Raw genomic sequence first — 20,144 nt, 5'->3', positions numbered from 1 at the left:
AACATTCTATGTATATTTCATTTTTTTTAGAGTATCCTAGCGATGCTCAGGGGTTTCTCCTGGCTCTAAACTCAGGAATTACTCCTGGCGGTGCTCAGGGGACCATATAGGATGCTGGGAATAGAACTGGATCAGCCACATGCAAGGCAAACACCCTACCCGCTGTGCTATTACTCCAGCCCCAATATATTTTATGTTTTGATTTTTATTTCCTTAATGAATTATAATGAGAATAATTTCATATGCACACCGGCCATATGCATGTCTTCTTTGAGGAAGACTTTCTTTCCTCATTTTTTAATAAGATTGAATTATTTGATGTTGTTGATGCAGTAAGCTTTGTAGTGAGATGCAGTGAGAGCTTTGTAGATTGGGATTATACTAGTCATCTAGCAGATGCATAGGGGCATATATTTCTTCCAGAATAAGGTGTCCCTTTTTCTGCCAAATTTCTTTCATGACTAACAATTTTTGAGAATGATGTGATCCCCTTTGCTTATTTTTGCTATAATTTTAATCAGCAATAGAGTCAAATAATTGAGGCACTGATGAGATTGATATCATGCAGAATACTGTCAAAGTTTTCCTTGATAAATTTTATGGATTCGGATCCAATATCAATGGCTTTTATTTATTTTGAAGTAACTTTTGTGTTTGATGTAAAAAATGAGACTCCAATATTATTTTTTAGAAAAGTGACCATTTTATATTCCCAACATAATTTGTTGAACAGGACATTTTTTCTTTTAATCTACGGATACAGGTTCTTTGTAACTAATTAATTTTTCATACATACAGGAGTCTTAAATTATGCAATGATAGCATTGATTTCTAGTTCCAGTTCACTAAGCATTGACAGTTGAGGACATCTCTTTTAATTATAAAATGACATTTCCCGAAAAGAAAGAAAAACTATAAGAGCCCACTTACTCTCTTAACTACCCCTGCTTCATCACACACACACACACACACACACACACACACACACACACACCCCTACTTGAAGATTTACTACATTGGCAAACTGTATTAATAAAATATTTTGCTGAAAATTATGCTATTGTATGGGCCACAAGTTGTAAAGTTACCACATTTCATTGTTACTTACAATTATTGAAAAATAATGATTCATAAGTATAGTATTTAGGTCTACTTTATTTGTAGCTTTGGGGAAGCTTCTTAGCAAGTACTTAGGCTCACAGCATCATTCTCAGTGATAATAATCAGCAGTGCTGATAACTATCAGAGTCGCCCCATCAGAGCTCACAGGCTACTAGCATCCCCCATCAATTCTCAAGAGCCAGGTGGTTCCATGAAAGGCATGCAATTCTTTCCTTTGAGCTATCACCACAGCTATAGTCCAAATTTTTTGTGTGCATGGGTATACCTGGAAGCAACTGAGGTCCACTTTCAACTTTCTGTTAGAGATCACTCTTGGCAATACTCAAGTGACCATGTGGTACTGGGAATCTAATATTGACAGGTTCTGTGCCTTCCACATGCAAAGCATATACTCAGCTTGTTGAGCTGTCTCTCCAGTCTTATTCATAGCTTTTGATTTTTTACCTTCTAATCTCTATCTCCCTCTGTCTATCTCTTCTCTCCTTCATTATTTCAAGACTTCTATCAGGGAAGCAGGACTCCAAATTTGGGAAATAGAGAAAGACCTTTGGTACCTCAAGAATATTACTAAGCTCAAGGGTAGTACTAAGACATGAGAGAAAATATAGTCAAAACACAAGTACACTTTAAATATGTGCTCATAATATTAGATCAGGAGGAGTAAACAATCATCTCAACCCAAGATTAGGCATATCCATTAGAATGTGGTAATGCTTTTTGGGGCAAGATTTCAAGTCCAAGGCTAATGCTCTTCCTCAGAGCTACATCTTGATCCCCAACACGGTATGTTTTATTTGGTTTTATTTTTGTTCTGGGACTATACTGAACATGGTGATGCTCAGGGATAATTCCTGGCTATGCACTCAGAGATTACTTCTGGCAGTGCTCAGGGGACTATATGGGATATTGGATATTGAACATCGATTGGCCACATGCAAGGCAAGAACTCTAGCCACTATACTAATGCTCAGGCCCCCAAATATGGTAATTATCCAATTAAAAGCCAACCCAGGGACAACAAGGAGTACTGGAAGACAGCAGGTTTCAGATATGCTGCAGAGAAGAACAGCTGTTGAGGGGCATTAAGGTTAACTGATAAGTGAAACCACAGGTGAATGAGTGATTTTAGAAAACTTATTGTGTTGTGCTGTCCCAAGCAGTGCACTTGTTTCATTAAACAGTGGCATTTTCATCAAGTGAGCATTAGAAAAGAGCACTAACATTTTCATTTTCTCTGCTCTTCTTAGAACCTGTAACATGTTAGCATTAATTTCACATTTGGGAAAAAGTAAAAACTGAAGGAGAATATACAAAGAAAATAAAGTTTGTTTACTGGTAGTTCTGTACTCAAAGAGAACAATGATCAGGGTTGTGGCACAGTTCTTACTGGGATTTTCATACAACTAGATTTTACCCCATATTAAACCTTCATGTTTCAAAATCAATGCTCAATGCCTCCCTATGTTACTTTGTAAATTTAGTATAAAAATTATTACTGAGTTTTATTCAATGTGCTGGATGATGATAATAAAAAATGAATTACATATATTGTCACAATCAAACTCATTAACACTCATTGGCATATGTCTTTTTTATATAAACATTTAATATTGCTGTTCATATTCATATTGATCGGTAGAATGTTTTATTCAGTTATTACTGTTATAACTATTCACACTATCCACTAGCATATTTTTTGTTTAGCAATGTCTTTATCAATAAATATTATGTTATAATTTAAAAAAAAATAAAATGACATTTCCCTATATATACTTATACTAACATATGCATATGGTATTAAATTACCGGAGATTTCTTTTTTTTTTTTTTTTTTTTGCTTTTTGGGTCACACCTGGCGATGCACAAGGGTCACTCCTGGCTCTGCACTCAGGAATTACCCCTGGCGTGCTTAGGGGACCATATGGGATGCTGGGAATCGAACCCGGGTCGGCCGCGTGCAAGGCAAACGCCCTACCCGCTGTGCTATCACTCCAGCCCCAACCGGAGATTTCTTAAGCTCCAATAAAAATTATGAATCACTGAACACATTTCCCAGGGACATATTTTAAAGCACTCTGTCATTTCTGCTTCATTCTCAGTTAAGGAGACCACTTTCTTATATCAAAATGTAGTAGAAAATGAAATATATTGGTATAAGTAGTTAAGAATCTATGATTTTTGTATTGTGTATGGAAAGTCAATAGATAGAATTCAACAATAATTAGAAAAACTAACCTAAACATGATTGGATTATACAATAGGTGCTTTATTATAGATTTATTTATATCAGTTACTTTTGTACTTTTTACCTTCATTGTTTTCCTACTGGCTGATGACAAAATTAGGAAAAATAAAAGCTTTATTTTTCATGTTAAAAATATGCTACAATCAGATTTCAGAAGAAACGTGACCTGATTTGATATTAAAATTTGAATATATTTTAGTTTTTTAATTTATTTTTTCCAATGTACTTGGATAGAATTGGTAAACTCAGTAGGATCTGAAGTTAATACAGTTCTGTCGGTGCAATTATTCTAGCAAACCTGGTTTTCCTCACTTCTTTAACATCATGCACAGTTAGTGATTGAGTTTGTGCAAAATTTGAATATATTTTCAAGCAACTTACATTTTCTATAATTAAATATACTTTTTCTTCAAAATATATTTAAACAATAAAATTGGTTTATTTCTCATTAATATACAATAAATTTATTCTCATAGAAAATTTTAAAACATTGAAAATAAAAATAAAAGCTATTTAACACAGCACCTTTCAGAAAGTATTATATTTACATTGAGAATATTTAGTTTTCCTATATTTTGCCAAACACTCCTTTGCACAGTTTGAAATGATATTGTTTTTTAACCTGATTTTCTTTCAATATTGTCAATGTTGATATAGGGAACATACACTAAAACCTCTTTTGTAAGCTGGTTTAAATATTATATAGTATTCCATATTTGTTTGATATTAATGGAATATAACAATATTATAATTAAAGATTTTTTATACATTTTGGCTATTATAAAATATTCAATAGAACTTAAAAGCATATTTTTATATAGAATTCATATCATTGTAAACTACATTAGGTAGTCATTACATTGTTGTCCAGAATAATTGAGACTAAGAAATAAATAGCTGAATAGAATTTAAAAATATAATTTATCTCTAAAAATTAAAAATCTCATGGCCAAAAATGCTTCATGAACACTTTCTCTAAATAACTTCCATTTTTATAATTCCATTTTTTAAAGAGGAATTTTGATATTTTGAAATTACAATGAAACTAAGGTTAGTGTGAAACTCATGTATCTTAAGAATTGTTAGGCAATTCAAATATTATTAAGTTCTGTTAATTTTGTGTATGTCTCAGAAATGAGATTTTTGCTGGGATTATTCTTGCTCCCAAATGTGGCAAGATGTCATAATATAATCTGGACCCCAAGAGAACATAGAATTCATTATAAAATCCTTTGTCTCAAATATTGTAAAGAAAACTTTCTGCCATTTTAAAATTATATTTTCATATTTAAACATCAAGTTGTATTTTTAGGACAGGCAATCCTTTTTAGCATTTGAAAGTAAAATAAGGCTATAGGAGCCAGAGAGATAGTACAGCAGGTAGGAGATTTGCCTTGCAGGCAGTCAATGCGGGTTTCATCCCTGACATCTCATTTGGTCCCCTGAGCACCACAAGTTCCTGTGTGCAGAGCTAGGAGTGACCCCTGAGCACCACTGGGTATGACCCCAGAATGAAACAAAACAAAATGCAATACTATAAAGATAGCAAATATTTTCTTGAATTGTTGAAAACATTCCAATTTTTTCTTTGTTGTATTTCATTTGTTTGAGTGGGCACCAGTAACATCTCTCATTGAGAGACTTATTGTTACTGTTTTTGGCATATCCAATACGCACTCGTAGCTTGCCAGGCTCTGCCATGTGGGTTTGATACTCTCGGTAGCTTGCCAGGCTCTCCAAGAGGGGTGGAGGAATGGAAAAGTGGGATTGGCTATACACAAAAGGGTTGATTTAACCCCTCTACTATGTCTCTCCTCCTGCTTTGTTGCAGTTTGTTTTTTGAGCTACAGCTCAGGACTTACTCCTGACTCTACACTCGGGGATCTCCCTGGTAGGATGCGGTACAAAATAGGGTGCTAGGATCAAATCTGGGTCTGCCCAACAGAAAGCAAGCAACTTACAGCTAAAATACCATTCCAGGCTTCTCCTCTCATATTCCTTATTTATTCACAAGTGCTTTTTCATATATTAAAGTTATTAAAATTTTATCACATTGAAACACTTCAGAATGTCTTCAGGTCCCACTTGTAATCCTAATTTTCTTCTCTTTGTTGCTGGGGTAGCAGGTGTGAAGCCCCTGTGGTGCATCTTCCTTCCTTCCTTCCTTCCTTCCTTCCTTCCTTCCTTCCTTCCTTCCTTCCTTCCTTCCTTCCTTCCTTCCTTCCTTCCTTCCTTCCTTCCTTCCTTCCTTCCTTCCTTCCTTCCTTCCTTCCTTCCCTCCTTCCCTCCTTCCTTCCTTCCTTCCTTCCTTCCTTCCTTCCTTCCTTCCTTCCCTCCTTCCTTCCTTCCTTCCTTCCTTCCCTCCTTCCTTCCTTCCTTCCTTCCTTCCTTCCCTCCTTCCCTCCTTCCTTCCCTCCTTCCCTCCTTCCTTCCCTCCTTCCCTCCTTCCTTCCCTCCTTCCTTCCCTCCTTCCTTCCCTCCTTCCTTCCCTCCTTCCTTCCCTCCTTCCTTCCTTCCTTCCTTCCCTCCTTCCTTCCTTCCTTCCTTCCTTCCTTCCTTCCTTCCTTCCTTCCTTCCTTCCTTCCTTCCTTCCTTCCTTCCTTCCTTCCTTCCTTCCTTCCTTCCTTCCTTCCTCCTGCTTTCTTTCTTTTTTCCTTCCCTTTCTTCTCTTTCTTTCTTTCAAGTTTCAAGTAGTGCTTAAGAAGCCTTGGTGTCCTTCTGACGATTTTTAGCTAAACAGGCCAGTGGTTCAATACAACCCTCTGAGTATTTGGTGCCAAGGATTCTTCATGCCACCAACGCAGTGCTTGGGGGCCTCCATTACTGCATCTAACAATGCTGGGGATGGGAGTGGGGCTATGTGCTGGGAATCAAACAGGTTGGACACATGTGTATAAACTCTAACATTTATACTATTTTACCACTTTTCAATTGTTAATTCTTTAGTGTAAGATGCTTTTGACTTTGCCCAAATCCAAAGACTCTGTGGCAACTACAGACTTATAAATGAACAAACTTACCATTTGTTCAGATGACTTGTTAACTAAAATTGTTATTTATCCATAGGCAGCAGAATTTATGCTCTGTTATTAAGCATAATACATTAATTTCCTTTATATCTCCATCAAGCATTTATGCATTGCTAATGAGCATTATATTTTCAAGGATTCTTTCATTTTTTTCCCCTAGGCAGTAGTTCTAAATAATGCACTTAAAATGCTTAGGCAACCACAGAGGAGATACACCAAAGAGTAGAGTGTATGTTAGCTTACATGAGGTCCTGAGTTTCATCACTGGCATTACACGATCCTCAGAGAACTGTTAAGGAAGTCCCCTGGGATGGGAGATATATGCTGAAAGTAGACCAAAGACCAAATAGGATGGCCTCTTAGTATCTGTATTGCAAATCATAATGCCCGTAATTTGAGAGAGACTAAAAAGGATGGAACTTGCACAGAGGCAGGGAATTGGCTGGGGTGGGAGTAGTAGGTAGGACACTGGGAATAATGGTGGTGGAAAATGTGCACTGCTGGAGGGATGGGTACTCAAGCATTGTGTGACTGAAATGTAATCATGCAAGTTTGTGAATATATCTCACAGTGATCCAATAAAACTTCTTAAAAAAAAAAGAAATTAAAAAAAGACCCCTGTTGGTGAGATGCCTTGTAAAATTATTCACTGTATCACTGTATTACTGTCATCCCATTGTTCATCGATTTGCTCAAGCGAGTGTCACTGTATTACTGTCATCCCATTGTTCATCGATTTGCTCAAGCGAGTGCCAGTAACGTCTCCATTTGTCCTAATCCTGAGATTTTAGTAGCCTCTCTTGTCCTTCCCAACGGTGCCTCATTGGGGCTCTTTCAGGGTTAGGGGAATGAGACCAATCATTGTTACTGTTTTTGGCATATCAAACTGGCCACGGAAAGCTTGACAGGCTCTGCCATGAAGGTAGGATACTCTCTCGGTAGCTTACCTAGTTCTCCAAGAGGGATAACTAGACAATAAGAGGTCACTTCCGGGAGCTTTGTTTTATAATTTCTGGATCTTGGCCATTGATGGGATTGCACAGCACCCGGGGCCATTTGTGGGTGTGACTGCCTAGCTACTGGAAAATGTGGGATCTGGGTTTAGGAGGCCCAGTCCCGATTCACGCAGGCTTGGAGATCTCAGCCCCGGGTCCCGCACACCTGGGTTCCTCTGCCGGTTCCTTTATGCGTGAGGCTCGTCTGATCATGTGGAGAATTGCCTTGAGCATGGCTGTAGCTGGGTTTCAGGGGTCCTCGGCTGCCAGGCTCTGCTTGGGGCATGGAGGGAATCCCAACCTCCCCACTCCAAGGGGTCCCAGTGAAGGCAGCCAGGTGCAGGGGCAGGAGACTGCAATAATAATCATCATAATAAAATAATAATAATAAAATTATTAATGAAATTATTTAAGGAATTTGGTATAAACAAAGATGCTCTTGTTAGGGCTTTGTTGTTTTATTTATAGATCACAGGTATTAAAGATTTAGCATGTTTTTAAAGATCTTAGTATTTTCATAATGGCAAAGGAACATTGGCTGAAATTAAGGTCAAGGGTTGCATTAGTTTTTAATAAGCCTGTCTTTGTTGTGGGACGGTCACACCCAGTAGTGCTCAAGGACCATTTGAGACACATAGGGATGGGCAAGCAGTCGCAAGGATCTCACACATGCAGGATATCTGCTCTGTCACTGAGTCCCAACTTTAATTGCATTATCAGACTATTGGTTGAAGCTGTGAAGTTAAACATTGACTTTCCTCTCTAGGTAAGAAAGTCCCACATCACATCCTTTCCTAAGAAAGGGCAGATTACACTGAAACTCTGTCAGCTGCATATATCACTAATATAAGCGAGATTTTTCCTAGATAAATTGGTACAGCTTTTACATCAGCAGTTTTTGTCTTCTGGAATTTGATTTTTTATGGCACTAGTTTCTCTGTTTGAACTCATGAATAAATCTCTTTCAGATTCAAATGTATTATCTGCATTTCCTCTGTTAAAGGGTTATACTGTATGAAATATTTTGATTTAAGGATATTGTCGCTAGTTAAGTATCCAATCCAAGCCCTCCCAATTTTTTCTGCATCAAGTTACTGGTTAGTTATCCTATCATTTTCATGTTTAACTGGAGTAGCACTTTAAATTTCCTCCAGTAAGGAAAAGCGGATGGACACATGTGGATCAACATCTCATAACATGCAGAACATATTTTCAAATAGATTAAGACTTGGATAGATACAAAAAACATAAGAAAAAGCATGAAACACTCTGAATCATTTGGGTTCCATTGATGTCGTGGGGATTCTACTCCATGACAAGACAAGCAAAGACAAAGGCAATAGCAGTACTACATGAAATTAAGCAACTTTTCACAAAGAGTTTCATAGTAAACTCTCCATTAAAATATTATTGAGAAACAATGCATTATAAAGTAGCACTGTCATCCTGTTGTTCATCGATTTGCTGGACTGGGCACCAACAATGTTTCCATTGTGAGGCTTGTTGTTACTGTTTTTGGCATATTGAATATGCCATGGTAGCTTGCCAGGCTCTGCTGTGTGGGTGTGATACTCTTGGTAGCTTGCCCGGCTCTCCGAGAGGGAAGGAGAAATCAAACCTGGGTCAGCCGTGTGCAAGGCAAACGCCCTACCCACTCTGCTATCACTCTAGCCTGCATTATAAAGAGTGAGACAAAATATATAACACACTTTTGAGAAAGGACTAATATCCAGAAAAAAAAAAACTTACAAAACTTGAATACAACAAGTACCATTTTAAAAAAATGGGAAAAGGGATGGGGAGGTAGCACATTGAGTCAGATGATTGCCTTATTCATGGATGCCCAGGGCACATCATATGGTTCCCTGAGCCCCACCAAGAGTGATCCCTGAGCCAAAAATCAAGAACAAGCCATGAGCACTGCTGGATGGGCCCAATTCACCTCATCCCAACCTCCAACCTCTTCAAAAATAAGCATAAAGAAGAAAAGCTTACCATAGAAGAAACACAGCTGGACATCAGGGTCATGTTTACTTTTACATATTATCAAGGAAGTGCTGTCCCGTCCCTTGGGACCAAGTTATTCCAGGGTCTGAAGAGGCGCTACCTTAAATAGCAAGGGCGAGAAAGAAGAGGGGGACCAAGCAAGGAACTGTTGTCAAGGTCTCGTTTACTGAAGGCAGAAGCACAAAATATATAGGCTGTAGGGCAGGCCAGAATAGGGGTCCGGAGGGGGTCACGAGGGGTATTTGTGTAAGGGGACATGATGGGCCGGAGCATGATTTGTCTGTGCATTTTTGTCCCCAGCACAGGATGTCTGTCTCTGTAATAGTTCAGCTATTATCTTGTGACGCATATATTTTCATAATATCCTGGTGGCTAATCTTTGTTTAGGGAACGGCCAAGTTCTCTTTTCCAAGGTTTCGGCCCCCAACAAAGTGCAACAGAAAACTCACACTTGTGAGTACTATCCCAGCACACTTGTCAAGTGACCTATATAAAAAAAAAAAGGAAATTGAATTCTGGCAGGTGTGTATAGAAAAGAATGAATCTTTCTAAAATGTTAGTGGGAACATATACTGATACAGCACTGATAGGACAAAATATGTAGTTTTTCAAAATATTAAAAAATAAATTTGTTGACTACACGTCTAGTGTTCCATCAGGAAAGTAACAAAAAATTACTTGAAAATTCACACCTGTGCTTATTAAAATGCTATGTACAGGAGCTAGGATTTAGCAACAAACCTGGTATTCAAGGAAGATGAGTAAATAAAGAAGATATGTATAACATATCTTAGTAATATTCCCCACGGGGTCAGGAAAATGGCTCAATGCTTAAGGCCACTGCTTATAATTATAAGACTGACATATCTTTGAGGAGACACATGCCAATGCTCCTACTTCTATGCCTTGATTCCATCTCTTTGCCAATGGCAATGATATACGACATTTCCTTAAAATCGGATTTGTCCACATTTCACCCTTCACTCTTTTTTTTTGCTTTTGCTTTTTGGGTCACACCCGGCAATGCACAGTGGTTACTTCTGGCTCATGCATTAGGAATCACTCCTGGTGATACTCAGGAGGCCATATGGGATGCTGGGAATCGAACCTGGGTCAGCCGGGTGCAAGGCAAACACCCTACCCGCTGTGCTATCACTCCAGCCCTCACCCTTCACTCTTATTTGTATACCTTTCCCCAAGTCTGCATGGAGACAATACCAGTTAACACTGGGACAAATATGCCCTATAAATGCAGTCTTCTTTGGTTCGTTGCAATGAGATTTATTTTAAGATGAGCTTCAAAAGTCACTGCATGCATGAGGGTATTTTCCAGGACAAAGTACTACTCAGATGTTTTCTATGATGTGGTGGTGGAAATGTGTATGTGTTTTCAGGGAGTTAAGTGGAAGCACTCAAAGTAATCCTCAACACTCATAACATACTTCATGAGTCAATCAATAAAGGAGGACACCATGATGAAATAACCACAAGCTCTAATTTTAGTAAATTTTATCAGTTTTAAGTGAGATGGCTTCCACTGAAATGTGTGTACCATCACACACCCAAAGGTAGCATAAAAATGAAAATTTCCTGCAAGGTTATTCTGAGGGTACATCAGCATCTTTATACTGCAAGGTAAACACTGTGACCAGTGACTGAGTGCCACCTCAGGACCCATTCTACTTAGTTAACCTCATCTGGGAAACTAAACATAGTCTAGACACAGGTCTATAGAGGATATTCTGCTGTCTAACTAATTTCAGTATAATCCATGAAATTTTAGCATGCAAAGCAGAAAACAGTTACAATAATACATTGTATAAAATAACCAATATATTTTTAGGCTTAAAGGCAGAAATCTAGAAAACTCAGAGGTTATATGTGATATAAAAAGAACAGTCAATTCATTTTTAAAAAGATAATGTGTACTCATATTCATGGCAGGTCTATTCAAAAATAGTGAAAAGGTGGAAAATGATATTTTTTTTTTGGAAAATGATATTCTTAATGATAGTCTGAAGATTTATAATGCAGTTAATATTTCCAGGTAACATTTTCAAAAAGATTTAAATGCATCTTACATTTTATTTATATACATTTGGTAACTACTCATCAAGTACAAGTAATAAGATATTCTCGCTGTATAAGTAACACAATATAATACAATAGATTCTTTCACTAACTCATATTAAGGAAATATATTACCTGTGGCACTCAGAAATGTCAGGTTTTGAAAAAGTAATGTTTCTTATTTTTTAAGGTCAATTTTACAGTTTCTTCCCTCTTTGTACATTTCTCTTCTGTGTCAAAAACGATTTCAGTTCTAAATATAACTTAATACAAAAGATATCACTTTGTCATCATTTTGCTTGCTGAGATGAGTGATATATCTAGTTTATGTTTACACTCAGTTACAGATGATTTGGTGCCTTATAAAGGTACTTTAGCTTTGGAAAGATAATAATCATGATTTTTTTCTTGCAGAAAATTATTTCATTAATTATCTTCTAAAACTTTGGTAAGGGGCTGGAGAGATAGCACAGCGGGTAGGGCATTTGCCTTGCACGCAGCTGACCCAGGTTCGATTCCCAGCATACCATACGGTCACCCAAGCACCACCAGGAGTAATTCCTGAGTGCATGACCCAGGAGTAACCCCTGTGCATCACTGGGTGTGACCCAAAAAGCAAAAAAAAAAAAAAAAAAAAAGAAACTTTGGTAAGCTTTAGAATGATCCAGTTCATCATTTGTATTTCCTTTCAGTATGATGTGAAATATGAAATATTAAACTGATAGGAAAAAATAAGGAGCAGAGGATGTCAATAAAAAGTATATTAATTCTAAATATTTATATTTAATGACAAGAATAATTTTGGGGCTGACAGTAGTGCTTAAGTCATACTCCTGGATTTGTGCTCGGGGACTATTCCTAGTGAACTCAGGGAGAATATATGGGTGAGGGGTTGAACCCAGGTTGGCCACTTGCAAGGCAAATGCCCTTCCTGTTGTACTGTTGCTCTAGCCCTCGAAGAGTAGTTTTAAATCACTCTTATAGATATACTACTTGTTCTCATAGTTCATAAGGACTAACTAAACTAGAGGTATTTCTTTTTCATTTGTTTTTGGTTTAGGTGCTGCATGCAGCTGCACACTTAGGGCATGCTTCTCTCTCTGTGCATTCTCTCTCTGATCACTCCTAGCCATGTTCACTGGACTATATGTGGTACAGGGGATGAAACCTATTTTGACCACATGCAAAGCAAGTGACATTACCCACCGTTCTGTCTCTCTGGCCCTAAATTAATTAACAAGTGAAAAGTCACTTTTTTTTTTTCGCATTAGTAGTAATTATTTTCTCATTTGTTTTGTTTTTCTGTGAGGAGGGTTCCCAAAGGGTGTTAAGTAGGTCCAGAAAGACCCTCTACCCAAGTGATTCTTGGCCAGTCTGGTGGGCGATACTGTATAAGGTCTGAGTGTGCTGTCTGTTCAGGCTCTGTCTGCCTGGGACACATGGGCTTCAAGGTTGTTGGGGGCCTCCCTGGTGGCACCTGACAATAATTGGGGGACAACGTGGTGCAGGGGATCTATATCATATTCTTATTTCTTAACAGTGCTATTTCTACATAAACTCACTGGAGTGGTATGCAGTGAACCAAATTTAGACCATTTAATTTGTGTTGTTACGATGTTATTTATGTAATTCTACTATTTTGTTTTGGGGACACACCTGCTTTGCTCTGGTTTTACCGCTGGCAGGGGTTGGGGCACCTGGGACTGATTCCATTTTGACTGCTTATAAGGCAAATGTCCCACCAACTGTACTCTCTAGCCTCTTCTGAGATGTCATTTAATCTGGAAATCTAAAATATTCAAACACTCCTGGCAGTGCTTGGGGGATCATATTGGACCTTGGAGGCCAGGTATTGAATCAGTTAAACCCTATGGAAGGCAAACACCTCAACCCCATACTAACTCTTTAGCTCACTTGTGTATATTTAAAATAAATTTGATTTTGAAGAAATCTGATATTTTAATCACAGTTATATGGCCTAAGTTTTGTTTCCAACAGTTCAACTTTATTATATATATATACACACGCATCCACACACACATCCACATATATTGAATATGTGTAAATATATGTAATTATGTATTTTATAAGATTATATCTTTATAATACAGATAATAAAAACACTTATAATTTATAATTTCCAGTATAACCAAAGATGATTGACCCATTGTTCACAGCTCTTTGTGCTATAGCAAGAAATTTTATATACATTTTAATAAATATTCTGAAGTTGTTGGCAGTGCATGTCAAAATTAATCTTGGAATTCCAGAATGTCATAGGAGCAATTTCTTGACTCTCTGTGTGAGTTGAGTAGGTGGCTTGTGGTTTGTGTTTGATTTTTTTGTTTGTTTGAGAGACAAAACTGATGCTGCTCAGGAATTATTTCTGGCTCTATGCTCAGGAATCACTCCTAATGGGACTCAAAGGTCCCTATGTGGTACCAGGGATGGAATCTGAGCTAACCATGTGCTAGGGAAACACCTTTCCATTTATTATCTCCCTGAGGTTTATATTATATCTGCTTTATTAAATTTACCCAGTGCATATTAAGTAGTCCAGCCAATACAGAATATTTAATTTTATAAGTAATATGAGGTCTTGATCATTTACTTTTTCTGTTTTTCTCATGTATGTAAAGATATATACACACATGTAAATGTATTCATTTTGCATAACATATGTGTGCCTGTAAGTGTATACTCTTCCACATATGTATAAATGTAAACCTATAAAACTGAAAAAAAATAGAGGAAAGTTTTGAAACTCAGATTACCCATCTCTCTATGTTTATATAAAATATGTACACATTTTACACGTACAGTATATTGAAAGAAAATTAGAGGAAAGTTGTAAAGCTCAGCTTACCTTGACCTACCAATTTCTATCAATAAATGCTAAATGAAAATTTGATTGCATCAAATACAAAAATGCTCCATGACTTATACCAAAAAGTAGTGTTGTAAGTTTATTTTACAAAATTCTCTTGAAAACACATATTTTAAGAGAAAGATTTATAAATTCTCATATACAAACACTTTACATTGTTCTGTATTGTTTACATTTTGAAGAGCTATATTACTGATGAGACAAAACTTTCTGTCTTTAGAACAGGAGCAAATCAATGTGAAACCTTAAAATACAAATATATTTAGATGAAAATGCATTCTTTTTTGTAGATTTCTAACTTTGAAGAAATATTTTTGAAAAAATATGAATGTCACAATCTTACTTTATTGTGGAAAGAATACTAGACCAGAATTTACTGTTCTGTTCAAAATAATCACTTCTGCTTCCATAAATTGAAAAAATATAAATTTTTTTGAATAAACCTAAATTTAAGTATCATTGCCTCATTTTTATTAGATGTGTGATGTAATCTTCCTGAATGTCAAGGTTTTATTCAAAATTTCTTTAGTAAATTTTCCGGGGAGTCATCAACTCTTAAGAAGTTGTAAATTGTCTGGAATATTTAAGATATAGAGCAGTTCATTAAATATTTTAACAATATAAAGATTTATGACTTTTACATAGATGCATTAATTTATTTGTGATGATAGGTTCCAGATGTTCTCCTGTTATTTTTGTACATAGAAATTTATGAGGCATACTCAAACTAAATATCCTTTTTGAAAGGTGGTCATATCTCTTAATTATGCCAGCTTGACTTAGAAGAAATTTTAGGCACTCTTTACAAAGTTTGGTCCATTGTACCATTTTAAATATACTTATAATTTTTATACCTAGTTTGTTATGCCTCATTTTCAAGTTCATTAATCTCTTCTTTTGCGAGATCCAATCTACTGTCAAAGTTTTATTTCCCTACTGAAAGTTACCATTTTTCTCTTAAATGCTTAATTATAATTATATGAGCACCTTTAAGATTCTTATCTGTCACTGTCACTGTCATCCCATTGCTCATTGATTTGTTTGAGTGGGCACCAGTAATGTCTCTCATTGAGAGACTTATTGTTACTATTTTTGGCATATCTAGTATGCCATGGGTAGCTTGCCAGGCTCTGCCGTGCGGGCTCCTTACTCTTGGTAGCTTGCCAGGCTCTCTGAGAGGGGCGGAGGAATGGAACACAGGTTGGCTGCATGAAAGGCAAAAGCCCAACCACTGTGCTATAGCTCCAGCCCCTTATCTGTCCATCCCACATTATCAGTGTTTTCTGTAATTTTTATTACCTTTTTAATAGTTATTGGTCTTATTTTCCTGAGTCAGTGGATTCCAAATTACTAGATTGTTTTTACATTCCTCCCAATCATTTTTTGATTATTCCTATAGTCATTTACTTTACTAGAACTATATCCTTCAGAGAAGGGGTGTCAAACTATTACTTCTGAATCAAATTTGAACCTATCTGGTTTTATGATTAAAATCTATTTGGAACATAAAAAAATATGTAGTTATGGTTTTAAAACATTTTTAATTGTTTCCTTATGATTTCTTAGAGTATTAGAGATTAATTATTCATTTTATCTCATATTAGAAATATCAATTTTCTTTGGTTTATGAATAAATCAAATATTTTTTTCTAAAATCTAACTTTTGAAGTAGATTATTACAATGAGATTTTAGATTTTGGTAACAGTTTCATATCACTATAAATATTATCAGAGAACCTTTTGGTTGCAAAACAAAAATATTCTTAAAATGATAAAAACATGAAGGCAAAATGAAGGATGTCACTTGCTATTTTAAGAAATTGACTTTTGCCTTACTTTATTGAAAATCTATTGTATTTGTTGCGACCAATAAAATGTAAATAATGGCTCAAAGAAAAACTATAGTTAGTAATTTTTTAATATAGCAAACATTTTTATGTAGGAAGCTTTTAATGAAAACAAAACCTAAATGTCATGATATATAAAAAATACATGCAATGTATGATTAGAAAATGTTAAATGTAAATTATATAACATCTTAATCAGGTATTGTGTAGATATCTTATTCTGGCTTCATCTATTTTTTATCCATGTTTTTTAAAATAGTTCCTCTCCTTCATTAGGGAAACTTTTAATATGATCATAAGACTACAGGGTGTAATTAGATTAAATGACAGAAGAAACCCTTGGGGATAAAGTTTACAGCAGAATCAATATACCTAAGTTTTTTATTTTTTCTTTTTTAATGTTGGCTTTCTTGATTAGAACAGCAGGGGTTTCATGAAGAATGTTTAAATGTTTATTAGAGTAAATTATATTCTACATTTAGATTACATTTAAAAGCAAAGTAATGAATATGTATTTTTATTACCCTTTAATCACAAAGTGGCCTATTTCTATGCCTTTCACTTTTTATCAATAACAGCTATTTATCAGGTACCAAATCTGTGCAAGGAGCTATAGCAACTCCCAGATAGAGTAAATGAATAAATAAGATTAATGTTCTTTAAGTAATGTTTATATCTAATTTAGTCAGTTGGCATTTATGTCAACTATGAGATAGTTTAATAACTAGATTTTCATATAGGTATAGCAGAATTTTAATAAACATTGTAATACTTGTAATGCAACACAAAATTTTCTATTTTGAACGTAATTAAAAGTTCTCATCTTATTCTTCTGAATTTTCCAAGAGTTGTACAACTTTATTTCTTGGAATAATCAGTTAATTCACTACAAACATATGGTTCCTTTCTTATAAAGTAGTCATCATCATCATCATCATCATCATCCCGTTGATCATTGATTTTCTCGAGTGGTCTCAGTAATGTCTCCATTCATCCTAGCACTGAGATTTTAGAAGCCTCTCTTTACTCGTCATTCCCAATGGTGTGGCATTGGAAACTCTTTCAGGCTCAGGAGAATGATACCCTTCATGTTATTGGTTTTGGTATATGCTTGTCAGGCTCTCCCATGGGGGCAGGAAACTCAGTAGCTTGCAGGTTCTCTGAGAGGGAGAACTAGGCTATAAGGTGTCACTTCCGGGAGCTTGGTTTTATAGTCTCTGGATATTAGGCATTGATGGGATTACACAGCACTGGGGGCGGTTTGTGGGTGTGACTGCCTAGCTACTGGTGTGACTACCTAGCTAGCTTATTTAGTAGTACTTGGAAAAATAGAAATTTTGAGGTGTGAAAGAATGTAGATTAAACTGATTTAGGAATAATGTACTTTAAATATCATGCCAGAGAAATAATGCAGTGGGAAAGACACTAGCCTGCATGTAGCCTAACTAGGTTTGATCCTTGGTGGCACATAGGATCCCTGAACCACTGCCAAGAGTGATCCTTGAGCACAGAGCCAAGAGTGAACCCTGAGCACCATCAGGTGTGTTCCCCCCAAATTAAAAGAAAAATCATCAGATTTCATTAGAAAACCTTGCTAGAGTTCTATTTTTTTTAAAAAAAGAAATATTTTATTGAATCACCGTGAAAAAAAGAAAGAAAAAAATTACAAAGCTTTCAGGTTTAAGTCACAGTCAAATACTGATTAAACACCCATCCCTTCACCAGTGCACATGTTCCACCACCAAGAACCCCAATATACCCCCCTCCCACCCCACCCCTCATCTAAGTAGCTAATGATATTCCCTTTATTCTCTATATACTTTGAGTACATTCCATATTTCCATACAGAACTCACTATTATTGATTGGAAATTTTCCCCAACAATCAGGCCTGCTGAATAGGCATCATCTAATAATTTCTCTTCATTGCTGAGAGTGAAGACTTTGAGTCTGCACGGCCGCGCGGTTTTGGGTTTCTAATATTTTACCTCAGTTCACAGTCAAAATGGATGGCTGCACGAATCCGCTCTGGTGCCCAAATGGGTTAGGAGACCTCAGGATCACAGTCAGTAGGCGCAGAGGGTCTGTTTCTCGTGCCGCGGCTCTGGGTCATCTCTGGGCGGAAGGCGCGCCGGGAACACCTCCCCTCCCAGGACCACCTACAGGCTACGTCACTAAAGAAAGTCCTACCTCCTGGTGGAGGGGTCTTAGAGGGTGGCTCTCACCACGTGGGTGCTGCCGCTGCCGCCATTTTCGGTCAGAAAAATGGGGTGGAGAGGGAAAAATCCCTCCCCGGGCTGCACGAGGTTGTAGCTCAGTTCACAGTCAAACTGCATGGCTCAAGCATCCGCTCTGGTGCCAAAGTGGGTTAGGAGACCTCAGGATCACAGTCCTTAGGCGTGGAGGGTCTGTTTCTCGTGCCACGGCTCCGGGTCATCTCTGGGCAGAAGGCCTTTTTTTTTTTTTTTTTTTTTTTAATAAATCTATAGTTATTTCTCTTGAAGACATTTTTGTTCGCAGTTTGGGCCCATACCTCCTGATAGTAAGTTTTGGGACATTTTTCATGTAGTCATCTGATTTTATGAAATCCAAAGATGCTGAACTTTTCTTCTCTTTGTTTTCTCTCCTTCCAAAACAATCCCAAGATACCTCTTCTTACCACTTGTCTCCTCTATTCCTCAGTCTTTTTCATTCTCATCTTAGTAAATGGATAAGATATATACATCATATTTTTGAGGCAAGAATTCAATCTAGACAACCTTCAAGTTCTTGAAGTACTTGATGGATTCATTGCATTATATTTTCAGAAACAGAAATTCAGTTAATCAAAATGTAGCCAAAATATTAAAAATGAATATTAATTTTTAATGTGAAACTTAAAGAAGGCACTATATTACAACTCAAAAAGTTGTTCATGTGGGTGAAGAATTAAATTAGGCCAAATTCTAAAATGTTTCAATCAGTTGTCCCTTTTATTTATGCATGTTGAAAAACATAATTAAGAAAGTAAGCTTATTTTATTTTTGTTTGTTTTTGCTTTTTGGGTCACACCTCGTGATGCACAGGGGTCACTCCTGCCTCTGCACTCAGGAATTACCCCTGGTGGTGCTCAGGGGACCATATGGGATGCTGGGAATTGAACCCGGGTCGGCTGCATGCATGCAAACGCCCTACCTGCTGTGCTCTGGCTTCAGCCCCTATTTTTGAATTTAAATGCAAGATCATTACTTCTTTTTTGTATATTTCGGGGCAAGTACTAAACACCTCTATTCATCAGTTTACTCTTCTATACTGTAAGTGTAGTTATAGCACATAGAATAAAATTGTGAGAATTTAAAAAATTAATATCTGTAAAGTATAACAGTAATTGGCTCATAAGTGGACCTATATGCATGCTTTTTTGGTTACAATGTAATATATGTAAAAGGCATCACCAGTTACTGGCTATATCGTTTGAAAATCTAAAATATAATTACAAAATATATTAAAATTCAAGAAATATACTAGAAAAGTTCCAAGGTTTTTTCACATATTTTAGTCAATGAGATAACATTGTGTTATAACATTAGGATTCAGATATACATCATTGAAAATAAACATTAAGCACACACAATGACAAATTTGCCACCACAATCTGTTTCCTTCACCAATATGTTACTTTTTCTGTTAAGTTAGGGACACGGGTTAAAATGAAGAAGGAATGTAGGAAGGAAGGAAGTGCTTTCAGATTATATTTTGAAAATGCTTATTTTAAAGTGTTTATGTTGCTTGAATGAGGCATGTGGTTTCAATTAAGTGTGTTTATATATAATGAATCCTATTTGATAAGTGTAATGGTCCACCACTAAGTGTGTTCAGATAATATTGGGAAAAGTATTTTCATTTGATATAGCAGATTTTACCTGTAGATTTTAATACTGAGTAGAGGTAAGGTGAATGTCAC

At 36.4% G+C, this 20,144-nt stretch overlaps 1 protein-coding gene and 1 non-coding gene across 2 annotated transcripts in view; one reads left to right on the top strand and one right to left on the bottom strand.

The window, feature by feature from the left end:
* The window catches only part of PCDH15 (protocadherin related 15), a 1,456,321-nt gene that overhangs the window by 35,229 nt on the left and 1,400,948 nt on the right, over positions 1 to 20,144 (top strand). The window lies entirely within an intron of this gene.
* On the bottom strand, positions 3,586 to 3,718 carry LOC129399464 (small nucleolar RNA SNORA66). The gene has a single exon (XR_008627104.1). It is a non-coding gene; the product is annotated as a small nucleolar RNA SNORA66 (small nucleolar RNA).

This window comes from Sorex araneus, chromosome 11 (assembly GCF_027595985.1).
Source record: "Sorex araneus isolate mSorAra2 chromosome 11, mSorAra2.pri, whole genome shotgun sequence".
NCBI lineage: Eukaryota > Metazoa > Chordata > Mammalia > Eulipotyphla > Soricidae > Sorex > Sorex araneus.
The sequence above is the reverse complement of the archived record's forward strand: the minus strand, read 5'-3'. Positions and strand labels throughout refer to the sequence as shown.